The sequence below is a fragment of the Scyliorhinus canicula genome, chromosome 12 (genome assembly GCF_902713615.1).
Source record: "Scyliorhinus canicula chromosome 12, sScyCan1.1, whole genome shotgun sequence".
NCBI lineage: Eukaryota > Metazoa > Chordata > Chondrichthyes > Carcharhiniformes > Scyliorhinidae > Scyliorhinus > Scyliorhinus canicula.
The window spans coordinates 42,899,134-42,924,547 of record NC_052157.1 but is presented as its reverse complement, the minus strand read 5'-3'; the positions used below and the strand labels follow the sequence as shown (position 1 = coordinate 42,924,547).

The 25,414-nt window shown below is 48.7% G+C and overlaps 1 long non-coding RNA gene across 1 annotated transcript in view; it reads left to right on the top strand.

Annotated features, from left to right (window-relative positions):
* LOC119974567 overlaps positions 1-24,431 on the top strand; it is a 93,199-nt gene extending 68,768 nt beyond the window's left edge. The window contains exon 2 of the long non-coding RNA XR_005462523.1: positions 24,169-24,431. This is a non-coding gene — a long non-coding RNA (uncharacterized LOC119974567). The remainder of the gene's footprint in view (positions 1-24,168) is intronic.
* The last annotated feature ends 983 nt before the right edge of the window (positions 24,432-25,414 follow it).

Sequence of the window (25,414 nt, the reverse complement as noted above, 5' to 3'; positions counted from 1 at the left end):
CTAACTAACTACTCCCCAGGGAGCCCTCTTAATATAAAAAAAGTCAATTTCCCAACTTTTACAATGCTTTAATTGCACCTCTGGCTTCAAAAAGCCTAGCTGTGTTTCAAACCAGGAGTTTTAAAAACCTGACTGCAGCAATCACACAAAACACAGGTTTTTAACCTGTACTGCACCAAATAATATAATAAAATACATCTAAAATTGCTACATTTATCACAGTGGCCACAGTTAAAATGAGGACAGTTACTTACTTGCACCCCCATCTGATCCCACTGCCTTCCTGTCATGTCCCAACATTAATCTTCTACTTTAAGCAGACAAGCGGGACAGCCCCAGGATGAGAGATGGGGGGGCGGGATTCTCCGATCCCCCGCCGGGTCGGAGAATCGCCGGGGATCAGCGTGAATCCCGCCCCCGCCAGCCGCCGAATTCTCCGGCCCTCCAAAAGTCGGCGCCCGGAGGATGGTGGGGTCTGGCGCGACTCAATGGGCCCCGGGTTGCCCGAAGTCTCCGGCCCGCGATGGGTCGAAGTCCCGCTGGCTTTTTGCCGGTCCCGCCAGACTAGATCCCTTACCGATGGGACCTGGCGGCGTGGGCGGGCTCTGGGGTCCTGGTGGGTCGCGGGGCGATCTGGCCTCAGGGGGTGCCCCTACAGTGTCCTGGCCCCCGATCGAGGCCCACCGATCCAAAGGCAGGCCTGTGCCGTGGGGGGCACTCTTTTACTACGCGTCGGCCGTGTCATCCTCCGAGATGGCCGTGTAGGTGACCCCTGCCCTGCACATGCGCGGGGATGACATCAGCAGCTGCTGACACACCCGCGCATGCGCGGACCCTTGCCGGCTGGCAGAGTCCCTTCGGCCCCGGCTGGCGTGGCGCCAAAGGCCTTCCACGCCGGCCGGCAGGGCGCAAACCACTCCGGCGCCGGCCTAGCCCATGAAGGTGCGGAGGATTCCGCACCTTTGGGCCGGGCCGATGCCGGAGTGGTTCATGCGATTCCGTGCTGCCGGGACCCCCTGACTCGCCGGGTACGGGAGAATCCCGCCCGGGGTTTTGCTTTAAATATCAGATTGGGGCCTGACAATGTAATTAAAGGGAAAATCTGCAATTTTAGTTAAAGATCTGAGTGAGGGAATAGTGATTTGGGGCAGCAGGGTAGCATGGTGGTTAGCATAAATGCTTCACAGCTCCAGGGTCCCAGGTTCGATTCCCGGCTGGGTCACTGTCTGTGTGGAGTCTGCACGTCCTCCCCCTGTGTGCGTGGGTTTCCTCCGGGTGCTCCGGTTTCCTCCCACAGTCCAAAGATGTGTGGGTTAGGTGGATTGGCCATGCTAAATTGCCCGTAGTGTTCTAATAAAAGTAAGGTTAAAGGGGGGGTTGTTGGGTTACAGGTATAGGGTGGATACGTGGGTTTGAGTAGGGTGATCATGGCTCGGCACAACATTGAGGGCTGAAGGGCCTGTTCTGTGCTGTACTGTTCTATGTTCTATGTTCTATGATTGTTTCCCCTGTGAGATCAGACCAATCAGGAGATGAATCATAAACCAGGAGAAGTCCAGGTCAGTGAGTAATTCAACTTAATTCTCCTTTTGCTTGTGGACCAGTTGGAGCTCCCTCCAAACTTCATAAGGATGATTTGGGTCCTCTCTAGCCTCATTCCTCCTTTACCCTCATTCCATCCTCATCACTCCTCACTATTTCACTCAGAACCTAACTGTGTTCCCCCTGCCACCAAATTCCTGCTCAGGTAATGGATCAGGTCAGATTTTGGGGATAGCCTATACCCACTCACATCACTGTGCGGTACCCCGCCCCACCTTATGGGCTGGCACAGTGGCACAGTGGCTGCCTCACGGCTCCAGGGTCCTAGGTTCAATTCTGACTTCAGGTGACTGCCTGTGTGGAGTTTGGACTTCCTCCCCATGTCTGCGTGGGTTTCCTCAGGATGCTCCGGTTTCCTCCCACAGACCAAGGATGTGCAGGTTAGGTGGATTGGCCTGGCTAAATTGACCGTTGGCATCCGAAAGGTTAGATGGGGTTACTAGGTTACGGGGATAGGGTGGAAGTGTGGGCTTAAGTAGGATGCTCTTTCCAAGGGCCGGTGCAGGCTCGGTGGACCGAATGGCCTCCTTCTGCACCGTAAATTCTATGATTCTCTGAAAATCATGACCTATTTCTTCAATTGGGTATTCCTTTAAAAAAGTAATCAATTTATGATTGGCATTGAATTTCACTATTTTTGTTAAATGTATTACAATCTTGAAAGACCCCTATCTTGCGCCTTGACAAATGCTGAAACAATCAAGAGAAACTAGAGTGAATTTTGGAAAGCGGTGGGATACCTTTGGAGTTGCTTCCAGGAAAATTGAATGAACGTAAAGATTTAGCAAGATAACAGTTCCTTGGTGAAAGTTAAAAATAGAACTGAGTTTACAGCATCACTCCTTATAGTTTATAATGTTCAGTAAATTGTGCTTTCTGTGTTTAGTTCTTTCTGACATTTAACATTTAAATACAAAATCTGAATAACCAGCAATCCACTGACAGAACTACACCACAAAAACTTCATGTTTTTTTAAATAAAAACAAACTTCAATGTATGTCAAAAAGAACTAAACACAGAAAGCACAATTTACTGAACATTATAACCTATAAGGAGTTATGCTGTAAACTCAGTTCTATTTTGAACTTTCACCAAGGGACTCTTACCTTGCTAAATCTTTACGTTCATTCAATTTTCCTGGAAGCAACTCCAAAGGTATCCCACCGCTTTCCAAAATTCACTCTAGTTTCTCTTGATTGTTTCAGCATTTGTCAAGGCGCAAGATAGGGGTCTTTCAATTAGCTTTCAACAAAGTATCTCTCCAACTTCTTTACCAATCTCACAGCTCTTCCACAGCTCTCGCATGGGCCGCCTTGCGACTTCTGTGAAAAGGCTTAAAACACTCCTCATGTCCAGTAGCCTGCTGCTATGGTTTCCATCTGCAACAAAACTAATTACTTCCAGATCTCCAACTGCAACAAGGTTAATTGGCTTTATTGAGGATGACTGTAGATTGCTTCCAAATCTTTCAACGCTTTTCCCCTTTCCAGCTTTGTCAGGAACATACCAACTCCCAATCGCAGGTTACACTATGGATGATAGATCGAGCATTTACTCTACTTTCGGTGTAGGTTTGGCTGTGTCTCTCGACTTGGAGTCACAAGCTGCATACGACCCACAGGTGCAATAGGACTTTGGAATAGGAGTTGATACATAGATACATAGTAGATAGGAGCAGGCGGAGGCTTTTTGTCCCTTCCAGCCTGCTCCGCCATTCATCACGATCATGGCTGATCATCCAACTCAATAGCCTAATCCTGCTTTCTCCCCATAGCCTTTGATCCCATTCACCCCAAGTGCTATATCCAACCGCCTCTTGAATAGATTCAAATTTTTAGCATCAACTACTTCCTGTGGTAATGAATTCTACAGGCTCACTATTCTTTGTGTGAAGAAATTTCTCCTTATCTCTGTCTGAAATGTTTTACCCTGAATCCTCAGACTGTGACCCCTGGTTCTGGACACACCTATCATTGGTAACATCTTCCCTGCATCTACCCTGTCTAGTCTTGTTGGAATTTTATAAGTCTTTATGAGATCCCCCCTCATTCTTCTGAACTCCAGCGAGAACAATCCCAACCTAGTCAACCTCTCCTCATATGACAGTCCTGCCATCTCTGGAATCAGTCTGGTAAACCTTCGCTGCACTCCCTCGAGAGTAGACCATTCAACTCTTCGAGTCTCCTCCGCCATTTTATAAGAACATGGCTGATCTGGTTGTGGCTTCAACTCCAATTTGCTGTCTGGGCGCATAACCCTTGACTCTCTTGCCTATCAAAAATCTGTCTAACTCTAAGGGCCCGATCTAACCAAATGGAAGCCATGATGTGGAGCTGCCGGCAATGGACTGGGGTGAGCACAGTAAGAAGTCTTACAACACCAGGTTAAAGTCCATCAGGTTTGTTTCAAATTACTAGCTTTCGGAGCACTGCTCACCTGAGGAAGGAGCAGTGCTCCAAAAGCTAGTGATTTGAAACAAATCTGTTGGACTTTAACCTGGTGTAAAACGTCTTACTGTACTAACCAAATTGAAACAGAGTCCCATAACGAGCTTGTTTAGCTGTGTGTCTCCCGATGCACACAGCGCAGAGAAAGACGCCGCTATCTACTGCTCATCCGGTTAGTTATGGGACCTTAGCAGGGAATCCGTACCAAATGCCACACTCAACTCGTCCGCACTGAGGAGCTCCATTTACCGGAACGCCTCAGTACAGCAAGAGATCGGGATGCTATTTTTAAATGGCGTCCCAATCTCTCGAGTTCCCGGCATGTCCTCCAAACTCCCCAAGCTTAACTTGCTATAAGGGGGTCTTCAGCCTTCCCCGCCCCACCTCCTCACACCCATGCAGTGCACCCTCCCGGCCTGATCACCACCATGCACAAAATGCCAGGCTGACAGTGCCACCTGGGAACCTTGGCAGTGCCAGGCTGGTGCCCAGGTGGCATTGCCAGGATGCCAGGCTGGAAGAGCCACAGTACCACCCTGAAGCACCTGGGTGCCTCCAATCCCCTGGGAGACCCACACCAGTGCCATTCCATATGATCTCCATTTGTGGAGACCAACACTGAATAAGGCTGGCCCGAGGTCTCTGAGATGAAGGGGATAGATCCCAATGCCTTGGTTACCTCAGGAAACTGCATTTTAGAGTGAGACTAGCTGTCTCGCTGTAATATGCAGATTTGCCAAAAAGTAATCCCGCCCTCAATGGGCAGGCTTCACATCGTGACATTTCGTGAGATCACGTTATATCTCGCAAGGTGTAGCGAGCCAGGTAGACCCAGGGATCGGGGTCTCCCGTCATTTACCGGCCATGTTATTTATCAGCAATGTTGCATTGCAGATCTGCATTTTGGGCTGGTAGATCATGCCCTAAGCCGCTTAGCTGTGTTTCCAAATAGTAACAAGTTTTGCCTGCGTGCTTTATCCTAACTGAATTCACAGAGATAAACTCCAGCACAAAGAATCTCATTCATGTCTACCCATCTCTATGACAATGTGACACATGTGGCCTGTGTCATGTGGCCATTTAATCCCAAATCTTTCCTTAATCCTGGAAATCACATGAACATTTTATTCTTGACTGGAATAATTACAGATGTCATTTTTCCAGTTCTTTAACTAAATGCCTTTCTTGGTGTTAAGCGCCAAAGTGAGCTTGCCCCAAGCTTTTAAGTGTAATAAACTCCAAGCTTGTTTGAATTGTATTTACTTCAGAACTAACTTTACCAGATACTTCATCAGATATCCCCATTTTCTACAGTTAAATCTTTATTTCCTAAAACTAGAAATTATATTCTAAAACACATTAACCATGAACTAGATACTTGAAATGAAATGAAATGAAATAAAAATCGCTTATTGTCACAAGTAGGCTTCAAATGAAGTTAATGTGAAAAGCCCCTAGTCACCACATTCCGCCGTCTGTTCGGGGAGGCTGGTACAGGAATTGAACCGTGCTGCTGGCCTGCCTTGGTCTGATTTACAAGCCAGCTATTTAGCCCTGTGCTAAACCAGCCCCATGGTAAGTATGAAAAGAAGTTTATATATCTTTTTTAATTTAGAGTGGCCAATTAATTTCTTCCAATTATGGGGCAATTTAGTGTGGCCAATCCACCTAGCCTGCATATCTTTGGGTTTTAGGGGTGAAACCCACGCAAACACAGGGAGAATGTGCAAACCCCACACGGACAGTGACCCAGAGCCGGGATCGAACCTGGGACCTCAGCGGCGTGAGTGCTAACCACTGCGCCACCATGCTGCCCTGTATATATTTTATTTAGTTAGGTTTGTCTGTCTTCTACATTTGTCTTTTAAGAGCTGTGGTAGTGAAGAAATTTCCAGGAAACTCACCTGATCTGACCACCTGCCGTAGGCATTTGGAAAGATTTATAGGTATAACTCAGAAGTAAAGCCACACCCACAGCAGACAACACAAATGCCCCAATCCGGGACTAACAAAATTCCCAGTTCGGGTCTGGGATGGCATTTCAAGGGGTTGATAATAAGTCCCAGCTCGACGGGTCCCCACCGGTTACCATAGGAACTGGTACTCCACATGCCCCGTGGGGAAATCGATGACTGATTCCTCGTGGCCCTCGTGACGGTTATCACAACCCTGAAAAAACTAACGATACATTGTTGATGATTGTCCACAGGATCCATTCTGTAAAGGAAGTATGAACTTTCAAATAATTTTTGTTGCAGCTTTAAGGGTCTAAATTAAGCATAGTAAACCATGAGGTGTTGTATAAAGGTTCCTGTAGTCTAGCAGAATGATTTTGCGTACAGTTACTCTCAGCTTAAAGAACAGGATCCCAGGTTCTATGCAAGAATAAATCCGTGAGATTGTCCTTGGTAAAATCAGTACATTCACTGTCAATAAGAAATTGTCTGCTCTTTGATAAATCTCCATTGTATGTCAACATGCAACATCTCCTCATTGTTCCTTTGTCCTCGTTAGCTTCTTGGTAACTTTTGCCAGAATTAGCATTCCATTCAAATGAGACACCGATGCTCCGATCCTCCTCATTAAAATGGCTAAAGAAGTTATTATATGCAAAAAGTATTCAAACAATTTTAATTGGGGTTTGTAACTTTTATGTTTTATGGCAGTTGAAGCAGCAACCTTTTTATTTTAATCCAATCCTCCTGATAATAATTTGGTCAATTAGGGTCTTAATCATTGTGTCTTAATGCATGGCAGTGCTCTGTAATAAACTCTGAAAAATGTGTTGTACCAGAAAGGTCATTCCACTGTGATTGGTAACTGGACGGAGGCCTTTGAAAAGATAGACAACATTGTGGGCCTTATTGTCTTCGTTTTTATATTCTTTGAACGAGAATCTTTATTGTTGTCCTCAGATTTATACTTCTCCCCAAACCTAGTTGTGTGTTCTATCACCATTATGAGTGTCGGTAAGCGTGACATGTGAAGTAATAAATTCTCTTTCCAATGAATAATCTTGAAATTTGTCTGTTGGCTTTTAAACTGTACTTTTGCTGGTATCTTATTTTACCAGGTATGCCCCGCAACTATCCATTTTACATTTTGTCCATTTAAACACTGCTCACTTCCTTGAATGAAGATGGCGCTCTTGAATTCTTTTAGACTCATAAGCAGCACATCTGAACTGCTAGATTGGGAAACAGTTGAATTCCCGAGTTCTGCAATATTCCCCCTTCATTGACAACCAATGTGCTCTGAGCCAATGCACAACCTTTAAAATGTGCTGCTCGTTTCTAATAACACCTTCCTTCCCAAAGCAAATTCATGTCATGCTTTGGGAACTGTGCATGAAATATTAATTCAACTTCTTAACTATTCTGTTTGTGTGAAGTGCACAACTTTCCTGAACCTTGAGATATTTACTCACTTTATTCTAACCCATATACGACAAACAAATAAATGAATTAATTGAAACCATGTTGCAGTGTTTATGCCTTGCAAGCAGAAACCATTGTTAACTGAACAAATCTGTCAGAAGCCTGACATATGAATATCATTGCAGAATCAATTGTCAAACATACATACATTTCAATAATGAAAGGGCCCTTCTTGCTTGTACTTGTTTATTCCCTTTCTAATCCCATATTTTCCCTTTCTTTTATTTTTGCTGTTCCATTTTTGATCATGGATGTCTGACGGACCGTTGACTTTAAGGCAAAGCATCCTGTAAACAGTCTGGGCGGATTCTCCTATTCGGCGGCAGAGTGTCATGAAGGCGTGAACGGGCTGCTGGGAGTACCGATTCTGGCCCCTACAGGGGGCCAGCACGGCGCTGGAGCGGTTCACGCTGCTCCAGCCTCCCATCCCGGCACGAACTGTGCACCACGGGATCCACACATGCGCAGTGGCACCGGCGTCAAATAGGACATGCGCAGTGGGACCGGCGTCAAATAGGACATGCGCAGTGGGACCGGCGTCAAATAGGACATGCGCAGTGGCACCGGCGCCAACCCGTGCATGCGCGGTGGCCTCCCTCAATGTGCCAGCCCCGACGCAACATGGAGCGGGCGTTCAGGGGCCGGCGCGTAAGAAAATAGGCTGGGGAGCGAGAGGCCAACCCGCTGATCGGAGGGCCCCGATTGCGGGTCAGGCCCCATCGGAAACCCCCCCCCCCACAGGCAGCCCTCCAACCCTGCGCGCAGAGTCCCTGCCGGCTGCGACCAGGCGTGGACGGCACCGGTGTGACTCTGTCTTTATAGAGCTGCCGCTCGGCTCATCCGGGCCAGAGAATCGGTGGCCCGGCCACGTAGAACGGCCCGTGACCGGCGCCAATGGCGCTGAATTTCCATTCTGCGGAGAATCATGAGCCGATATCAGGGCGGTGTGGCTCAGTTGCGGGGATTCTCCGGTGTGGCACGGGGCTGGGAGAATCCCGCCCGATGTACCTTTAATTCAAGCAGCAGGATCCAGAAGGTTGCGCTGATTCAGAATGGTGATTGCCGGTTGGCCAGTGTTAGTAATGACTCGGTTTGATTGATTCGGTGAGTGGCCAACGACTGGGCCCAAAAGGCAGTGCTCTGCCCGGTAACAAGTGGTGATTGGATTTGATCCCCACTCGAATGTTCCCAGAGTCACGAGGTCCCACTTTGGTTTCACTTTTAAGTCTGCAGCTTGGATGGAGGGCTCTAATTAATTCTCTCCCAAAAGTTCCAGCTGAACTCTCTTCAGAAGGCCAATGTGACGGCTGATTCTCTATTTCTCCAGCAAGTCAAGGCGCTATTCTCTGGAGGTTGCAGAGGCCTAAAATCAAATCATGCGCTGGAAGCAGGTTTTGATGCGAGATAAAGTGTCTTAAGAAAGAAATAGGCCTGGATGTGAACCTCGAGCTGAAGGCCCAGTTTGATAAGAAATAATAAAGAAAACATGCTGCCAGTGAGTGCTACATTTTCTGACCTGAATCAATGACTCTGCAAATAAGACCATTACCAAAGACCTCAATTGGCGAGCATGTTGCCAAGAAAGCGTGCAACAGAACTGCCATTTGAACCTAAGACTCTTATCTTTTGACCTTGAACCGTATTATTTTCACCCCTTCTCTCCCTCTCTGTTTGTCTGTCTTGTATGTAGAAGGTGGGACAGTTAAATGGGGTAGCAGGTTAGCTTTTTGTCATCCAGTTGCATTGACTGCACATTTCATCATTATTCCTGTAAAAATAAACAGTAATTGTGTTTCAAAATTACAAACCTGCTGACTGTAATTATTGGGCAGCCATAGGCCACAGGCTTCGGGGATTTTTATGAGAATTATTGGTTGATTCACTTGTGTTGTCGCAGCAGCACGGTGGCGCAGTGGTTAGCACTTCTGCCTCACAGCGCCGAGAACCTGTGTTCGAATCTGACCCCGGGTCACTGTCGGGGGGAGTTTACACATTCTCCCCGTGTCTGCATGGGTCTCACCCCCACAACCCAAAGATGAGCAGGGCAGGTGGGTTGGCCACACTAAATTGCCCCTTAATTGGATACATTTTTTAAAAAAAAATTTGTGTTGTGACTCTGGGACAAGTGGTGCTGGAATTGACTGCACACTTGCCCAGGGTGTCGTAACAATAATTTGAGGTTGGTTCCAGCTTTGAATTTTATTCTGGAAGGTAAAGGTTGAACAAGTTCCTCATAGTCAACTGGGAGCTACTTTGCAAAATATAGGAACATAGGAACTGAGGAGAAGGTGTAGTCCATCCAATTCTTTAAAATTGCTTCACCATTCAATAAGATCATGGCTGACCTGGTTGTGGGCTTTGATGAATATAGGAAATTTCTATATATATTGTATTATGCTTATGCTGCAGCAATGTTATTGAAAGAACTTTGGTTAAAGTATCCAGATTATGGGCATGTGCCTTGGGGGCACTCCATTCTTCCGCGTCGGCCGCTGTGGTCCTCGGCCATTGTCGACGTGGAGATGAACCCCCCCTGCGCATGCGCTGGGATGACGCCAGCACACGCTGGCACTCCTGCGCATGCGGCAACTCGGCGCCGGCTGGCAGACACCCTTCGTTGCCGGTTCTGTGGCGCCAAGCCTCTTCCACGCCGGCCGGCGGGCGCAAACCACTCCGGCGCCGACCTAGCCCCTCCTCCGCACCTTTGGGATGGTGCTACGCCGGAGTTGTTCACTCCTCGGCGCCGGGACACCCCGCCCCACCGGGTAGGGAAGACTCCTGACCTATACGTCTGTTAAAACTGTGATGAAGGGATAAACAGCGACGCAGGCTGTGATGTCACTTATGGGAGGGGCTGGATCTGTTTTTAGATTTGTTTTTGGCCCTGTCTTGTGTCTGTTGTTTTTAGTTTCATTTTTAGAGTTCTGGATTCTGAGGAAAGGTGTTTCTCAGACTGACTTCTGAAAGTTTCTTGCCAAGGACTTTGTGAATAAGCTGTAAGCTCCTGAGTGTTAACTGTATTAATGAGTGACATTTGACCTGTGTGTGTGGATTTGCTGAATTGAAAGTTTAGATGTTAATGGGACAGTAAGCTCAAAAATCTTTATTTTTTTTGTAAGAACTGTTCAACTATTAATTACAAAGCTGTTTTTCCTTGGCTGTCAATGGGGTAATCCTGTGTTAACAATTAAGTTTGTTTTAATATAAAAGATCCCTAGTTGTCAGTGGATTCACTTCTGGGGGTGAAGTTTCCTTTCCTTACAGTTTACAAATTGAAAAATTGTTGAGATCTCGCCCAGTTTCCTAATATAAATTGGGGTCTTCATTAGGTACTGTAACAGGTCTCAGCTCCACTTTCCTGTCTGCCCAGATGTATGTAGTTTGAGTGCACCGTAGCACAGTGTTGCTTCACAGCGCCAGGGTTCCAGGTTCGATTCCCGGCTTGGGTCTGTGTGGAGTTTGCACTTTCTTCCTGTGTCTATATGGGTTTCCTCTGGGTGCTCCGGTTTCCTCCTACAAGTCCCGAAAGACGTGCTGTTAGGTAATTTGGACATTCTGAATTCTCCCTCTGTGTACCGGAACAGGTGCCAGACTGTGGCGACTAGGGGCTCTTCACAGTAACTTCATTGCAGTGTTAATATAAGCCTACTTGTGACAATAAAGACTATTATTATTATTACCCAGTCCTGATTTCCTTTTGCGCCAGGTCTCCGTTATTGCAATGGCATCATATTCCCGTACGTCTAATTGAGCCAAGCTTCTGAGCCACACTTTGTACCTTAACATACATGTACTGTTAAATCATAGAATCATGTCATAGAAATTACAGTGCAGAAGAAGGCCAATCAGCCCATTGAGTCTGCGCCAGCCCTTGGAAAGAGCACCCCACTTAAGCCCATGCCTCCACCCTGTCCCCGTAACCCCACCTATCTTTTTGGACACTAAGGGCAATTTAGCATGGCCAATCCACCTAACCTGCACATCTTTGGACTTTGGGAGGAAACTGGAGGAAACCCACGCAGACATGAGGAGAACGTGCAGACTCCGCACAGGCAGTGACCCAAGCCAGGAATCAATCCTGGGACCCTGGAACTGTGAAGCAACTATGCTAACCACTGTGCTGCCATGCTGCCCTAAATGTAAATCTCCTGTAGCTCCTCTCCATTATTTGATGGCCAACAATGCACCCTCAAAAGTGTAATAGCTCCTCCATTGTTACAGAATTCTAACCAAATAGATTCTGTCTTACAAACCTTGAGTGCATCATCCCATTCTTATGCTACAAAAACTACTTTGATCAATAGAGCTCCAGGCAGCCGCCGGCATCCTGTCAAGCCAACAGGAATGAACTTCAGCATCAAACCCGATTGCTAATAAGTGCTAGTGCTTTGGTGGCCACTTGGATACAACCAATGGCATCCTGGATGTGGGGGAAATCTGCAACAGCCACAAACCCTCTGGCCCGCTCAGCCTGCCTGGCTCAGTTCACCTTGAAATGGATGTTCTCACCAGCCTGAACAGAGTATCCATCATCAACTTGGCACAGCCATGCACAGCTGGCTGGGAGACTCTGCAAAGATTACCTACTGACCCCTAGGAAGATCCAGAGGCATAAACGTTAAGGGCTACATTGACTTTGAGAGCCACGGGTATTGGGTGACCACCCAAACAATGGAGGTTATCACCGACCCAATCATCTGTCAAATGGACGTGATGGTTTCCATTGAAAGCAGGAGCCTCCTGCAGCACTGAACCGTTGTCATGTTGAGGTAGTTGGATTGCTGTCTGTATACCCTGGCAGCTGGATAGTGGCATCTTCTGAGGGGACTTCCTCCTTACCCTCCCTGCTGGCCCTGAACACCCTGTATCTGCGCCTCTCTTCTGCAGTAATGCCTGCAACCACTGGCCTTCCATCTCTTCAGCCCTTGTCTTCCTCCTCAGAGGAGATGCTCCCTGCTGAATACACAAGACCCATCAGCAGAGATACACTTGGGGCTGACCCTTGCACAGTGAGTGCCAAAGGGTTGGAAATCTCCGAGAGATGTCACAAGACTGAAATGTCCTGAAACGGCCAAACTAAATGCACAAACCTCAAAAGAAAGCAGCAAAAACATTCATTAAACTCTAGTACAAGCCCACCCCAAACTCTCGCTAACCAAACTCTTACTAACTCCGACCAACTCAGCCTGCCTTTGCTCCTGTCTTTGTTTCTCCCGCCCTTCGATAACATATCGACAAAAACGGAATGGCTGCCTGCCTGTGCTGCTGATGCACAGGTCCAAAAATCATGGGCAATGTAAAATCCATGTCAACTGGCGTATACATTATTTAAATTAGTTTCTTAATTATCCACAGGTGCACATCCGACTCGCGCTGGTGCCTCCTGACTGAAATATTGCCCGATGATATCAGAATGCGTGCCTGATGTCTTCTTGCGCACTTTCAATTGGGGTACCCTTCTGATCTTTGGCTGTAATATTTTGACCGTGGAGAGCCAAGGAGAAGACACTTATACTGTCACAACCCTTCATTCTGGTGTGATCCCACCTGTTCTGTATTTCTATTGTTTCTTGAAGCTCTGGCTCCCTGACATATGCTGCCCAATTTTTTGACCCGGCTTCCTCAGGTTCTGCCATTACCCCCTTCAACATTTGTCGTTTTTTTATATCCTGCTGTTGTGCCAGGCCCCTGCCTCACCTCAAAGGATTACATGCCCCCACCCCCCCTCGCACCCACATTCCCTGTATCTTACAGTGGGGATGGTGGCTGATGGTGTTCACCTTTGAGTCCTATACACTCAGAGAAGCAAACATAGCTCTTGAATAAAGGTTCAAGCGTTATAGTGTCCACAGAGACGTCCACACGAGAGGCGTGAAGAAACTGGTCATTTATTGAATGAGAAACTATTTACATGTTATACACAGATTCCAGTCGGGACTTCCCTGCTCAGCTCCCATTCAGGATGAGCTTTTATCCACGGTGTCCATTGTTCTGCTGACGGGGCCCAGCCACTCAGCAGGGAAGCTTGTACTCATGGGGAGATGAATTGGTCCCACCCAGCAGGGCTCGTGCAAGTTACAACAGGCGTGTTGCAAATAAGCAACAAATGGTTCCGACCTTGTTCTTTTACAAATCTTGAACACGTGCACCATTTGTGTACCATTCAGGAAGAAAACCAGTCCCTTTGACCTTAACATACCCATTGAGAATCAGTGGGTGGGATTCTCCATCGGCCGCCGTCAGAATTGGGAAAGGCGATTGGGCGGAGAATCAGTCCCCGCAGGTGCCGGGTTCATGCCAAGTAGCAATTCTCCGGTGCCTCGACAGCGGCATCAATGCATTCCACTCCGCACGTACAGTAAGCTCCGTTGGCATCTCATTAGCGGGCCTGGCCCGCAATTCTCCGGAGCCTCTACAATCCTCCATCAGCTACCGGGGGGTAGATTCCCCATGACCAATTTCACTTGTGCTTTTAAAAATCGGGAAACGAGTGCCTAGGCTGATGTGGGAGGGAGAGGAGATAGAAGATGCAGAGGTGCAACCATGGTGAAAAAGTGAAAGTGAAAATCGCTTATTGTCACGAGTAGGCTTCAGATGAAGTTACTGTGAAAAGCCCCTAGTCGCCAAATTTCAGCGCCTGTTCGGGGAGGCTGTTACGGGAATCGAACCGTGCTGCTGGTCTGCTTGGTCTGCTTTCAAAGCCAGCGAATTAGCCCTGTGCTAAACAGCCCCTAAATGAAATGAAAATCGCTTATTGTCACGAGTAGGCTTCAAATGAAGTTACTGTGAAAAGCCCCTAGTCGCCACATTCCGGCGCCTGTTCGGGGAGGCTGTTACAGGAATCGAACCGTGCTGCTGGCCTGCTTGGTCTGCTTCCAAAGCCAGCAATTTAGCTGTGTGCCAAACAGCCCCTATGGGCTGCTGGTCCTGAAACTGGCCGGGCTGGTTGGGGCGGGGGAGGGGGTGGCGGTGACCAGGGGATGAGCCGTGGGACCGTGGTGTCTCCCCATGGGACCAGGGTGTCCATACACGGACCGCCATTTCCGTGGCATGCAAGGCAGCCATCTTGCTGACCACCCACCAGATTCGTGGTGGCCTGCTTCATCCTCCACAACATTGCACAGCAGAAGGGCGGAGTTCTAGAGGAGGAGGATGAACGGCAGTCCTCATCCGACAAGGAGGATGTGGATAGGCAGGACTGTGGACCTCGGCTGGGACAGGAGACCGCATAACATGTGCACCCAGGCTGGTGTGCACAGGATGCTCTAATCCCCTCCAGGTTCACCAACTCGGGGGCACGGCCAGAAGCACGGACATCCCATCCCCTCAACCCCCCACTCCCTCCCTTCAGCTGACCACCCCCTCCCATAATCACCTCCTTGCGCAACCCCCTCCCCCCAGCCTTGCAACTCCCTCCGTGATACTACCTACCTCACAATGGGGTGCAGGCCCAGGGTTGGCTGTAACAGCATCTCTGGCCCATGGGATGGAGTATGATGACAACCCGCTCTGGGATGAGCTCTGGTGCTCCTCATCACTCAACGCCTGATTCTTGCCCATGGTAGCACTTTCTTCCGTCCAGCCGGGAGATCCCTATATATATGTATATATACACACAGGATTGTGCCCTCGTCCCTAACACAATCTGCACCCGTGCCATCCTAACTGGTGTCTATCTTTCTGACCACATGGGCCCTAAAGCAACATCTAGGTGGATCCCAAGGCAGTACCATGCTGCAATTCCCCCTCTCTGATCTGGGCCCCCTTTAGCGGCCGTCTTCTGGGGAGACCGGGCCTGGACGGCCCAGCTGCTGCTCGGGTGTCCCAGGTGGTGTGCCATCCTGTTTAGCCCGCTGCTAGAGACAGGGGGAGGCACTGCGGTGTTCCGGCACCTCCCTGCAGGAGTCACCGGCACAGGCCACATCACCTCCTCCTCCCTCGGGGTGCCCAATGGCCCCTGCCCTACTCTATGGGATGGGGGTGTGACCGGATCTAACCCCTAAGGCTCCTCCATCACCTGGCACTGCGAGTGCTGAAGGCCTCCTCTCAACTCAACCAGAGTCTGCATGCTCATGGCCATGGAACACAGGACGTCGCCATCTCCGACTAGGACTGCGTCACATCACACTGTGACTATTCCACCACCTTCTGGGTCTGTGCCACATCAACCAGCGACTGCACCATCCCCCTCTGAAACTGGGGCATCTCCCTCTGTGTCTGTGCCATGTCAGCTAGCACCTGGGCAATGTTGTCTACACCGTCAGCCATGGCCCGCCCGCTGTGACTGGGCCACACTCTGAAGTGCCGCCGCAATGTCCAGCTGGACCTGGCACATGGCTGTTAATGAAAGGGCAGCCCTGTCCTGGGCCTTGGCCATGTTCTGCACAGCTTGCCCCAGATCTTGGACATGCTGACCCATGGCCGAAACCGTGACCCCCAATGCCTCCACTGCATGCGCCCCCCCATTCGATGATGGCCTGGGTGTGTGGTTGGCACCATCTCCTACTCTTGCATGCGGTTGGACTCCTCCAACTGCTCCTGTAGGTGCTGGATGCTCACCGACAACCCTTCATGCAGTCCCTGGCTCTGCAACTGCATCTCCACAATTGATGGGACTGTTCATTCCAGAAGCCCAGCCTCTTCAATCCTGAGGCAGCACAGTAGCACAGTTGCTTCACAGCTCCCGGTGCCCAGGTTTGATTCCCAGCTTGGGTCACTGTCTGTTCTGTCCGTGTCTGCGTGGGTTTCCTCCCGGTGCTCCGGTTTCCTCCCACAGCCCAAAAGATGTGCAGGTTAGGTGGATTAGCCAAGCTAAATTGCCCTTCAGTTAGGTGGGGTTTCTGGGTTATGGGGATAGGGTGGAGGTGTGGGTTTAAGTAGGGTGTTCTTTCCAAGAGCAAGTGCAGACTCGATGGGCCGAATGGCCTCTTTCTGCTCTGTAAATTCTATGATTTTATGATTCTATGACTGTCTGTGTCGGGTTTGCACTTTCTCCCCGTGTCTGCGTGGGTTTCTTATGGGTCCTCTGGTTTACTCCCACAGTCCAAAGATGTACAGGTTGGGTGGATTGGCCATGCTAAAATTGTCCCTTAGTGTCCAAAGATGCATAGATTAGGTAGGGCTACAAGGGACAGGAAGGGAGAATGGGCCTAGATAGGGTGCTCTTTCAGAGGGTCGTGCAGACGCAATGGGATGAATGGCCTCCTTCTGCATTGTCGGAATTTTATGGTTCTATGCAAAAGTGTGGAACTCTCTCCAATATTTACTATAGAACATAGAACAGTATAGCACAGAACAGGCCTTCGGTCCTCAATGTTGTGCCGAGCCATGATCACCCTACTCAAACCCACGTATCCACGTAACCCAACAACCCCCCCCCTTAACCTTACTTTTATTAGGACACTACGGGCAATTTAGCATGGGCAATCCACCTAACCCACACATCTTTGGACTGTGGGAGGAAACCGGAGCACCCGGAGGAAACCCACGCACACAGGGGGAGGACGTGCAGACTCCACACAGACAGTGACCCAGCCGGGAATCGAACCTGGGACCCTGGAGCTGTGAAGCATTTATGCTAACCACCATGCTACCCTGCTGCCCATGTCATGAGAGTATCGTTTAAGAAATGTTTGGCTGCTCATATTACTGCAGTGATGTCAAGGTATGGGTGGAGCTGAGCTGTCTGCCAGCTTTTTACTTTCGTTTTAGGATGTTTGCTGCAGGGTGTGTTTTAGTTTAGTTTTCAGTGTTGGAGCTGAAGCCAGAGAGAGCAGGTGTACTGTTGATCTGTGCCATGAAAAGACTATCTCATGATCATTTGGTGAATTCAGAATTATAAATGTTCTCAGTAGTGAATGTAAACCTAGTGTGCTTCTGTTGAAAGGTGTTTATTTTGTCTTCTGGATGTTGTTTGGGAAGTTATTAAGGATTACTTAGTGTTGTATTCTTTGGGGGTTGTATTTGAATTGATGGTTGCTAAGATGTTCACTGTTTGTTTTAAAAAGGTTAACTTGAGTTCACACAATAAACATTATTTTGCTTTAAAAAATACTTTTCCATTGCTGCTGTACCACACCTGTAGAATGGCCGTGTGCTCCCCATACCACAATGTATTAATATTGTGGGTCAGGTGAACTCCATGATACACGTTGGGGCTCTCTAAACCCTGGCCCATAAAAACTAGCTCAATTTTAATTTGACTCTGACAGATTTTTGTTGGCCAAGGGAACAAAACAATATGGAAGCAAGGCATGATTACATTGCTGGAACGGGATGGAGGGATGAATGGCCTCCTTCTGTCTTTATTTTCTTCAGGTAAGGTGGAAAGAGCACGCGGTTAAATCGCTGGCTTTGAAAGCAGACCAAGGCAGGCCAGCAGCACGGTTCAATTCCCACATCAGCCTCCCCGAACAGGTGCCGGGATGTGGCGACTAGGGGCTTTTCACAGTAACTTCATTTGAAGCCTACTTGAGACAATAAGCGATTTTCATTTCATTTCATTTTTCACTTCACAAAGTGGGGACAGAGGATACTGAGGAAGTTGGTTTGTTTCTCCAGAAGGCGAACGACACTAAGCAGAATATTGATAATGGAAGGAGGAATACACAAGAAATGACACAGACATGTGAATGTATCAATCTTTTTCAGTCGGAATCTTTAAACTGTTTGCGTTTGGCATTGGTTGAAGGTGATCAAAAATTCAATGCAGGTCTTTGGGGGCAGCATTTGGGGGCAGCAGGGTAGCATGGTGGTTAGCATAATGCTTCACAGCTCCAGGGTCCCAGGTTCGATTCCTGGCTGGGTCACTGTCTGTGTGGAGTCTGCACGTCCTCCCCCTGTGTGCGTGGGTTTCCTCCGGGTGCTCCGGTTTCCTCCCACAGTCCAAAGATGTGCGGGTTAGGTGGATTGGCCATGCTAAATTGCCCGTAGTGTCCTAATAAAAGTAAGGTTAAGAGGGGGGTTGTTGGGTTACGGGTATAGGGTGGATACGTGGGTTTGAGTGGGGTGATCATGGCTCGGCACAACATTGAGGGCCGAAGGGCCTGTTCTGTTCTGTACTGTTCTATGTTCTATGTTCTATGTCTTTCAAGAAGTGCAGCACCCTAATTTACACGCGTGGTCCTGGACTTTCAATATTCCTGGCACACTTCTCCTGTCATGAACAGGTTCATTTACTGGTATGGCGAGCAGAGCACTTCCAGCCCGACTTGTGTGCACGCTTCTTACTGGCCATCTTGGACTACACTAAAAAGATTAGTGCACGATAAACAGGCACTACACAGTTGAACTTACGGATCTATCCACTGAAACTTGTCATGGTGTAATTATACCCTCCAGCCAGTGGTGGTGCTGTGATATCATTGTTTTGCAACCGTCAGTTCCTCAAACTGCACTGCAGTGCAAATTCTGGACACCAACAAACTCTACGGGCGGAATGTTCCCAAAATTGCTGGATCTGGCAAGAAAAGCTGTGTGAAAGTTGCCTCCTTCAGAGATACCTTACCTTGCCTGATTTAACAGCACTCTGTGCAATTTCAAAGCGCTGGTGAGGATCACGGAGCCACCTTATGAAGTGCAGGAGCAGGGAGGGGGGAGATGGCTAAACACGCTGGCAAAACCAGGATTCTGAGATTGCGGCACCATTTTCAAATCTCAGAGTTAAATTATAGCCTCCCACCCCCTTAGACATCAGGATTACCCCCACAGATATGCAACCCCCCCCCAATAAGGACATTGGGATCCCCCAGCCGCAGAAAAGGGGGACACCCCTTACCCTTGCATGCAGAAGGGCAATAAATCACCCACCACTCAATGGGGACATCCCCCTCCCCCACATGCAAGCATCAGAGTGCTCTGACCCTGCCGGCATCCCACCCCCCCTCACTGGCACCAACCCCATCTTTCTTCAGTCTCCAGCCCAACCCCCATCCAAATGCATGCACAACAAACCCCCACCCCCACGATCAACCATTGGGACCCCCTCACACATAAGGCTAACCCCTAAATGGGGCTCCCCAAAAGGCCTACCCTTGTGCTGACAAACTGGCACTTCCCAGGTGCCAGGTTGGCACTGCCAGGTTGGCACTGCCAGGTTGGCACTGCCAGGGTGCCTGGGGCACTGCCTGGCTATGCCCTTCCCCACCCAGGGGCTAAACTCACCTCCGTAAAGCAAAAGTGCCAACCATGTGATACCGTGCCGCCATAAGGCATGGGTAGATGTTATGGCATTGAGACAGATAAGTAGAATTTAACATATTTCAATTTATGGACATGACGCTGATCGCATCACCGGTGCGGTGAGGGGTGGGGAAGACCCCACCAGCGCAAATCCCATTATGGCCCTCTTGCGAGATCTTGCGCCATAATGGGGTTTGCACATAGGTGAAATGAAATGAAATGAAAATCGCTTATTGTCACAAGTAGGCTTCAAATGAAGTTACCGTGAAAAGCCCCTAGTCGCCACATTCCGGCGCCTGTTCGGGGAGGCTGGTACGGGAAGTGAACCGTGCTGCTGGCCTGCCTTGGTCTGCTTTCAAAGCCAGCAATTTAGCCCTGTGCTAAACCAGCCCCTTGGGCGGAATGGGCTCTCAAAATTCCTTGGCATCCTGTTGTGCAATGTGAACAGTTGGGAGTGTCCTATTCTCTTCACCTTCCTCCTCTTCCTCATCCACCCACTGCCCCATCCCTATTCAAATTATCTGAGGAGAATCTGAGACCTTTGCCACCTTCTCCCTGAAGGTCATAACCTCATGGTTATGCAGTGTTGTACAGAATGCAGCCCGGCATGTTCATTCTGGATTGTACTGAAAGGCGCCTTCAGATCTGCCCAGGCACCTGAAGTGCAATCTCAGCATGCGGGTGTCTTGTTCAGTCGCACATCTGGTGGTCATCTGGCATTCATTGCAACGTTGTTGGGCCTCATTCTTCAGGTTTCTGACAGGTATCATCAGCCAAGTTTGAAGGGTATCCCTTGTCTCCTGGCAACAAACTCTTCAGACTGCCTATAGACACAAAGGCGGCATGGTGATTGGACTGCCACAAGAAAAAAAAGCATCTTGACAGCTTCTCAAGAATCTGGTGCACACCTGCTGAGATATCATCTTGTTTTGCACACCAGCTTTGAGAAATTGCACTTTTCAGAATCTCATCGAATTCTTCCAGAATTAGCAGGCATAGTATGCGATCATCTGGCAGAAAGCTGTTTCTCTCCTCTCACTGGATAAACCCATTAACAGTTCCCAGCAGTCAGGGTACAAGATAAAACAAAGATAGTAACCAAGGGGAAATGTGCTCTCAGGGAGCCCTGTGGCACCTTGTGCACTGTTTCAACTCTACAAGTGTTTGGCACCCAACATGAGATCAGTTAAAAAATGACCTCAGCCAAAGTGATCGACTGAAGGGAGATGCCTGCTCTGCGGCCATTGGCCAAAGCAACTCATAAGCAAGGGATTGGCCTAGTGGAAACAACAACGACTAGAAATAAAGTTAATTGGGTGCTCAGGGGTTGAGGGGGCCGTCTCCACCATCAGGTGGAGGAAGACCAGGGAAGAGTGAGGCAGACCTGGGGGTAGAGTTTCCCAACACTTTGGTGAGAGAGCAGAACACTCCCTCCGTAGGTACTCCCTCCAGGATCAGTAAACCAGGTTCACTTGTCGTGGGTCACATACTTTTTCTGTCTATTAAGCTTCTGCAACATATATAAAATGTTGCCTCTTAATTAAGTTCTTAATAAACTACTCTTAAACCAGCTCTGACCTCATTTTGGGTAAGCTGTGACTCTTAAACTCAGCCTACATCTTCCGCAGTTGCACGTTGATGGAATGGAAGACTTTTTGGTTGACAAATACTCCTGGTTGTTCTGGCAGTTCCTGGATTGCCACTTGTGTGCTGTTGATGACTTCACTGTCCATGTGGGATACCAGCCAGAAGCAGAAATTCAAGTGGCCATTCATCCTGACGATCACCATCATAGGCGAGATTGACATGAATTGCCTGCCCTGGAAAACAAGCCAGCAGTCGGTCGTTTGTCTGATATGCATGTGGACTGCCAACTGGGAGATCCTGAATGTATCTACAACAGAGCTGCAGAAGGATCCAGGGAAACAGCTTTGAGGGGCAGTGATGACTTTTCACATCCATTGGTAATACAAGGCCATGAGGTCTAGGAGAGAGCAGGTTTTTTTCCAGCAGGTTATAGATATCTTCCACCACATAACTTGATAAACTGAGGCTCCGAACACTGCTGTTCGGATATATGTCAAATAAATGGAACCTTTATCTGTAGGCTCTGAGCTGGATTCTCTGTTTCGGAGACAATGGTCAGGTTTCTCCAAAATCCCGGCTAAGTGTTGACGCCAGTGTAAACACCGGAGAGTTTCACGTCGGCATCAATGGGCCTCTTGGCCCAGCGATTCAGTGGCCCACAGGGGGGGCCAGCAGAGAGCCGGAGTGCTCCACGCAGCTCTGGCGCCGATAAGCAGCACGGCACTGCCGACGCAGGTCCACGCATGAGCGCGGCAGCCGTTTCCATGCCGGCACATGTGCGTGGTGGCCATTTCCGCGCCGGCATATGCACGTTGTGGCCGTTTCTGCGGCGCACGACATGTCGTGCGGTAGCTCCCCCCCCGGCTCACGCACACCCGCCGATCGGTAGACCCAATCACGGGCCTGGCCGTCATGGAGGACACCCCCACCCCCCCGGAGTCTGGTCCGCCCCCACCAGGACAGCCACGGCGGCCGCGGGTCCGAGCACCCGCCGGGTGATACCATATGTGAACCATGCTGGGGGAACTCAGTGGGTTGACCACGGAGAATCGCCGCAAGGGCCACTTTCAACTGCCCCGAGTGGCACCATGTCGGTCACGTGCCCGCGACTGGTGCAGATTCTCCGGTCGCCGGAGAATCGTGTCCCAATGCTGGAACGGCGTGACGGGAATTTTCAGCACCAATGCTGATTCTCCAATTCGCCGCGGGCTCGGAGAATCCCAGTCAATGTTCTCCAGCTAGAGCTGAATCGCTTATGAATTGCTTTGGTGCTAGAAGTGGCTCCCAGCAGCGATTCACTCACCTTTGCCATGCAAATTTATGCATGGCGGGGATCATGAGGATTTCTGTCATGAATCCTGCTATTGGGCCACCATTTTGAGAGGGTTGCCCCCTGCGGAATAGCGGCTGCCCCCTCTTCCCTGACAAATCCTGCCCCACCTCGCTGACAAGTAGGGGAATCCTCTCAACCCCCTTAGGAATTGCTGGGTCAGCCCCCCTCCCACCCCACAGTACGCAGGCATGAGGATGAACCGACGCCAATCAGAGAAATCCACCAGAACCCCCATCAGAGACCCTCACCAGAAACCCCTATCAGAGAACACTCTATATCAGAGAACCCTCCATTTCAGAGAACCCCCCATAACAGGATCCCCCTCACCAGAGATAGCCCATAACAAAGACCATCCATAACAGAGACCCCCCATAACAGAGACCCCCCATAACAGAGACCCCCCATAACAGAGACCCCCCATAACAGAGACCCCCCATAACAGAGACCACTCATAACAGAGACCCTCCCATAATAGAGACCCCCCCATAATAGAGACCATCCAGAAAAAAGAACCCCCCCCCCCCCCCAATCAGGCCACCCTTGCCTGGAAGCTAAAGAGCAGTCCAGGCAGAAATAGTGAATAAATTACTGTTTCTTTCACTCACCTGTCCCTTACATCTGCTGCCTCAAACAGATGTCTAGAAAGCAGCAGTTGTAACTTCACAGAAAGCTAAAACCACATCACAAGGCTTTAAACCCCCTCAGACCCATTGATCTGCAAGGCTTCTGTTCACTTTAACAAGAAATAGCTTTCAGTAGGCTGTAATTGACAGTTTACAGACAGCCAGGTATCCGGATTGTTGATTTTCAATTCTCTTCACGTTTGAACACATCCCAAGTAGCCTACTGTGAACTTAATCACAATGTTTATATACATCGAGTTGTGGTTGACAGCTCATGACCACATCAAAAGCAGTTACGTGCTTTCTGCTGAGAAAAAGAGGAAGAGAATGCACTAAGGTGTTTCCAGCTCTTCTGTGAGCTGCAATTCCCTGCTGCTCCTCTCTTTCTCTCCTGTGTGGCTATACATCTCTGACCAGCAGACTGATAATACTGCTGGCCATGTTGCTGTCTGCAACATCTGGGCCAGTATCTAATATTTGTAACATGGCAACCTGCAGGCAAGTTGCCACAGGTCTGATATTGACTTAACTTCAGCAACTGACAATTGGAAATCCCATATGGCATGATCAAAGAAGAGCATGGGGTTCTACTGGCTCCGTGACAAATGTTCATCCTTTAACCGACAGCAGAAAAACAGATTACAATGTCATTTAACTCCCTGCTGTTTATGGGACCTTGCTATGTGCTATTTAGCCACTGTACATGCCTGCAAAACACCCGTCACTCCGTTCAAAAGGATTTCAATGGCTGCCACATACTTTGACACATCCTGGGGGTATAAATAGCATCTATAAATGAAACTTGCTTCTTTCTTTAGATAATCAAAGTAATGGAGGAAAGGAATAGAGGCATAAAAAAAAACTGGGAGATTAAATTAGCTAACTGTATACAGTTGTTAAAAGTGTTGTAGCTTTGCGACTTACTGACAGGAATATATTTGTTATTGGATGTCCCCAGGGCATCATCGGACACAGCAGAGCAAATGAAAGCATGAAAGATCCTGATCTGAACAGAAGCTGCAAGAGGATCAAGAAAGCAGCAGTCACCATTAATAATAAATGAAATAACTATAAGATACAGCAGAGCAGAATTATCACTTGTATGATTGATGCATCAATTCTATTCATAAAGGTGTATGTGCAGATCGCAGCAATGTGAGAAAAGGTTTAATTTCTAAAATACCTGCATTTTAAAAATTCGAGTAAAGAAATTCTACACACCATTTTGAGTGGATTTATGAATAGACTTAAAACATCCTTATTATACAGAAAAGTGTCAGCTTTTATTCATTTTTGCCTTCAGCCAAAAATGTGTTCCTGAGTTAACTGCTTAACACGGTTCACTAATCTACTGCTGAGCAGGCCAATCTACTCAAGAAGAAATAGTGGCCGGCAGTGGATGACGGTGATATTGTCACCTTTAGGCTTTATCACCAATTCAGGAACCACAAATAACCAGGGCTTTCGTGACAGCCCAAATTTGGACCCTGTCAATTTTCGTCATGTATTTCTCAGATGACAGCTTGGGTTGGATTTTACAGAGTTACGGGATGGGGCAGGGTGTGGTGGACAGGCTGCTCATCCACTGAAAGTAAAGTCTGTCCTGAATGGACCGACGTTTAAAAGACTGCCCCACAGTGATAGCACTCTGGGGATAGCTAAACGCGCTTGGGGTGGGGGCCCAGCTGGGTCCGGTCAGGTTGAAGAGGTGGGCAACTGTTCGGGTCAGATCAGGTCGGAGGTGGGGAGGGGGATGTTCAGGATGGATTGGGTGGGGTGGGTGGTCTCCAGCTCGGTCAGATCGGGTCGGGATAGGGGCAGATATTCTAGATGAATTGGGTAAGGGGAGGGGATTTCCTGCTGGATCGGATCGAGTCGGGGGTGGGGATGGGGTGGGGTGGGGGGGTGGTAGGAGGATGTTCAGGATGGATCGGATCAGATCGGTTTGGAGCTCGGTGGACAACCCCATGCAGGAGGGAGGCCAGGGGTGGAAAATAAAGTGGGGGTAGGGTGTGGGAGGTTGTTTAGCTGGGGGAGGGGGTGCAGTAGGGGAGTCCCTTGTGGGTTTGAGAGTGTGGGAGGGGTCGTTCCTATGCGGGATCAATCTGGGTCTTTAAAATAGGTACACTAAAAGTAGGAGTGTTTTTATTCCTTCTAACTACTTTTAGAGTAATTATTAATGATTTAAATTGTTTTGTCAGATG